Source organism: Canis aureus, chromosome 10, assembly GCF_053574225.1.
Source record: "Canis aureus isolate CA01 chromosome 10, VMU_Caureus_v.1.0, whole genome shotgun sequence".
Taxonomy (NCBI): Eukaryota; Metazoa; Chordata; class Mammalia; order Carnivora; family Canidae; genus Canis; species Canis aureus.
In genome coordinates, this window is record NC_135620.1 from 38,597,552 (window position 1) to 38,602,286 (window position 4,735).

Below are 4,735 nucleotides of genomic sequence, written 5' to 3' on the forward strand. Positions count from 1 at the left end.
TATCTTACCTTGCTACCTCTGCCTTCAGATGATGAGAACAGCTCAAATCATACCAGTGCCAATTGTCAACCTGATAATCAGACTCATCAACAGTTAAAGACAAAAAAATAGCAATGATGACAAGATAGGCACTTCAAAAGAAAATAATTTGAACGTCAAAGGATTTGTAACTGAGATCCTTGAGAAAACTGATAAAGCCCAGAAATAATTTTGTACAAATGACTGTCCTTAAGATAATGCTGTGAAAATTAAATGTGAGTGGAAAGATGTTTATTGAGGGACACTTGATTTTTTTCTCCTTCTACGAAATACCACAAGGTTGCAATTATAATCTAAATTTTGTAAAAAATAAGAAATATATTTTAATAAATTTTAGTGTTTTTTAAAGATAAGGTCCCAATAAAGTCATTTTCTCACTATTAACTTATATTTTGCCCTCTTATTTAAGAGGTCTTTTTTTTTAAAGATTTTATTTATTTATTTATGAGAGACACAGAGAGAGAGACAGAGGCAGAGACAGAGGCAGAGAGAGAGGCAGGCTCCACGCAGGGAGCCAGACGTGGGACTCGATTCCGGGTCTCCTGGGTCAGGCCCTGGGCTGAAGGTGGCACTAAACCACTGAGCTACCGGGGCTGCCCCAAGAGGTCTTTTTTTTTTTTTTTTTCAATTCCAGTTATGCCAATACAGTCTCCGTATGTTGTCAAGTGAATAGAGTTGACTGCCAAATTGTTTCCTCCCGCTTAGATAAAAAGTTAAACTATACACAAATATATGTGTGCTTGTACTATGTAGAATATTTTGGTATGATACATAACAAACTAGTGATATTGGTACCTCTGGGGCAAGAAACACGGGGCATTGCAGGGAAAGAGAAGACGTTTACCTCTTATTATCATTTCTTTATATCATTTCTGAATCATTTAGTGTGAGCATATATTAATTTTATAATTTTAAAAATATACCTAACAAAAATTCATTAAAAACAGAATCAAAATGAAAGTCAGAACTAATTCTATCTACTGGAGTTTTCAATCATTGTTGAAGATTATCTTATTATTGAATAAGAACTCACACAGGATGACTAAGTAAGCATATATTTCACCAAAACAATCCTGGAGTTTTAATAAAATCTTCCCTAATTGTGAAGATGGGAATCAATCATCTGTAAAAAGTGTTCCATAACCACAGTTAAATTTATTGAGGGATCTATATCCTTCTAATTTTTTTCTATAGTCTTTCATTTCCTGCATCCCATAAATTAGTCATCTAAAACTTCACAGTTTGAAAATGTCTCCCTGCTTTCGGCCGGAACCGCCATCTTCCAGTAATTCGCCAAAATGACCAACACAAAGGGAAAGAGGAGAGGTACCCGCTATATGTTCTCTCGGCCTTTTAGAAAACATGGAGTTGTTCCTTTGGCCACATACATGCGAATCTATAAGAAAGGTGATATTGTGGACGTCAAGGGAATGGGCACTGTTCAAAAAGGAATGCCCCACAAATGTTACCATGGCAAAACTGGAAGGGTCTACAATGTTACTCAGCATGCTGTTGGCATTGTTGTAAACAAACAAGTTAAGGGCAAGATTCTTGCCAAGAGAATTAATGTCCGCATTGAGCATATTAAACACTCAAAGAGCCGAGATAGCTTCCTGAAGCGTGTGAAGGAAAATGATCAGAAAAAGAAGGAAGCCAAAGAGAAAGGTACTTGGGTCCAACTGAAGCGCCAGCCTGCTCCACCCAGAGAAGCACACTTTGTGAGAACCAATAGAAAGGAGCCTGAACTGCTGGAACCCATTCCCTATGAATTCATGGCATGATACTGTAAAGAAAATAAAAGACCTCAGGATTGTAAAAGTGTTTCTCTTAAAAAAAAAAAAAAAGAAAGAAAGAAAGAAAGAAAGAAAGAAAGAAAGAAAGAAAGAAAGAAAGAAAGAAAGAAAGAGAAAATGTCTCCCTCCCAGAATTAGGTTAGGTTGTAGAGTTTCCCCGGCAATTTTTGGATATGTAAGCTGTGTCTACACAGCACTTGAGGTCAAGAACAAAGATCCTAAACTTCTTTGGAGAATGTTTTGCCTTTCTTAGAATCATGTCTCTCACACACTTTCCCTTTTCTCCCTTCACTCTCATGTCCCCACAGCAGGTGTATGGGTGGTCATCATCAGCTTCTCTGGCCCTCTGAGCCAGTCCTGAATCTGGGCTGCCTTTGTGACCTGCTCCAAGTTGTGTGTTTAAAGAGCTGCAATTGCTCACTATCCAATCAGCTTTGCTAATTGCAGAGGATAATGTTTATTGAATGCTTTCTATGTACTGTGCATGATGCCAAGGATGTTCATCAGGATGGGTTCTCAAAAATGATCACCATTTTACAGATCAGGAAACTACAAAAATAACACGATTCTGATTCAGCAGGATTGGGAGTAACTACAGCAACTCTAAAAGCACCCCTCATCTAATCAGTCCCTCCACAAATTTTGTCGAGAATCCAGCCATCCCCTGTTGCCACCCTGGTCCCTGCCACCACCAACTCTTGCCTGGATTATTACAAGGGAACGGCCTCCTCTTCTTTCTTGTTCCCTTGCCCCCTTTTAAAAAATCTTTAAATGTGGGGTAGGGCATATCGTTCTTCTGCTTACCATCTTACCCTAAGGAGAAACAAAGTGCTTAAAATGGTTGATCCAGCCCCACACAGTTTGACTCTCTCCCCCTCTCTGAACTCATCTACTACAATTTGTCCCTCTGTTTGCTCTGCTCGACTCACTACATCTATGCCTCCTGTTTTCTGAATTTTGGAAAACAGACTAATTCCATTTAGTGATGTACCCAAATAACTTAATTTTTCAAATAGATGGGGACCAGTGGTGCACTGTGGATTTGTTTATCCTTTGTCTCTAGAATGTAAGCTAGGGACACAGGGACAGAAACTCTCTTTTAAAATTTACTCTTGTTTCTGGTGTCTAGAACAGTGCCTGGCACATCCTACATGTTCAAAAATAATTGCCAGATTTATGAGTCAATAGTGGTAAAATAAAAACAACCCAGATGTCTTAGAATCTGAACTGGGTTCAAATCCCAGCTTTTTCATTTATTATATGTGTGTCTTTGCATAATGTTAGCCCCTTGCAGTTTTACCTTTGGCAAAATTGAAATAGAGATACCGATCTAATAGGTTTGGGGAATATTTGGTGATATCACAGATATCAAGGGCCTTGTATAAAGTAGGGCTGTAGTACGTGCATTTTATCTATTTTAAGTCCCTTCTCTCCTTTTCCATTTTTCCCTCAAAGAGGGAGAGAAAGGGATATTTAAGGGCAAACTGGTATTTATGGATATTCAACAAATTTTCCTTTAGTACCTACTATGTTTTAGAGGCTGGAAATACAAAAATGAGTGAACATATCCTCAAGGAAATGAGCTCAATATAATGATTTTTTTATTAAACCACGTTAAAAAAATCTGCACAAATGGAACATTCTTCTCATAGAATATGAAAATATTAATCCTGCATTGACCACTATTATCTCTTGTATCTGTGAAAGTTATTATGTCACATTCTTAGCTGTTACATGTTTCAAATATACCCTAAGTATGTAGCCATGCATTCAAATAAACACAACAGTCTATCCATTCAGGTTCAATTAATATCATTTCAGTTTTCATGGTTTATTTTTTCTTCTGGTAATGCCATATTAAATTTGCAGTTTTAAAACAAATACCAGAAGGACAATATGAAAAAATTTTATTCGTAGGCCTGTTGAATAATTTTTAATGAAAGGGTGATGGAGTGTTTTTAAATGGCATGAATTAAAAACAAATTTTATCCATTTAAAAATACTTTCCTTTTTAATTTACCACTGTGTGTTCATTAAATACAGAATCACTGTGGTTCTGTGCAGTTCAGAAAAGTGAGTATCTATGAAATATAGTGCACACAACAGTTGAATGGTCCCTAAATTGTTATTACTATCATTTCAATTATTTATGCAGTAAACTGTATAATATAACAATAACATTAAAAGATAAATACAGACCTTAGCTCCCTGATGTGCTACTTCTTTCTCCAGATCATCTTTACAATTAACCAGAAGTCAGAATTCCAGGTCTTACTGAGAAATATTTCACTTGCTTTTGAATTGTACCAGCTTCTTCTCGGAGTCTCCCTACTGTACTCTACATCTGATGAAACATTTATTTGAACAAACAAAATACATATGTACAAATAAATACAAATGTCAGGAGCTGACACACAAATGCAAACACATGTCTTTACCCATACCCACCACTTGACAGCATGACAGGCTAAGGAGCATTTTGAATGGAAACGTTGCATAAAGCTCTGAAACAAATGACCAGACCAAAGTGCTATAATCAATTTAATGTCTTTAGGAAATATGCCTTTCTCTAAAAGTGTGATTCTTTGGTGATTCATAGTGGCAGGACAGGTAACAAAGGAATGGATGTCTGGAAGCCATGCAAGGCAAGACAGACACTGCAGACGATGGCCCTCTAGCCATATCACCTGAGCTGGCCCCTTGATTATGGAAGAATTAAGGCAAGTCTCTGAATCCCCCACACCTGGGTGCCAGGAAACCCATCATCGCCCAACCACTTTGTTGAGCCATTAACAGAGCCTTGAACTCTATCTTTGTCCAAATGAAAGCACAAAGAAAATAATTTTTCATCTGAAGAATCATCTTAAGATCCCCAAATGGAAAGTAAGGAGAGCAGTAAACCT

At 37.2% G+C, this 4,735-nt stretch overlaps 1 pseudogene; it reads left to right on the forward strand.

Moving 5' to 3' along the window:
- The first annotated feature begins 1,274 nt into the window (after positions 1–1,274).
- LOC144322243 (large ribosomal subunit protein eL21 pseudogene) lies at positions 1,275–1,835 on the forward strand (annotated as a pseudogene).
- Positions 1,836–4,735: the final 2,900 nt, after the last annotated feature.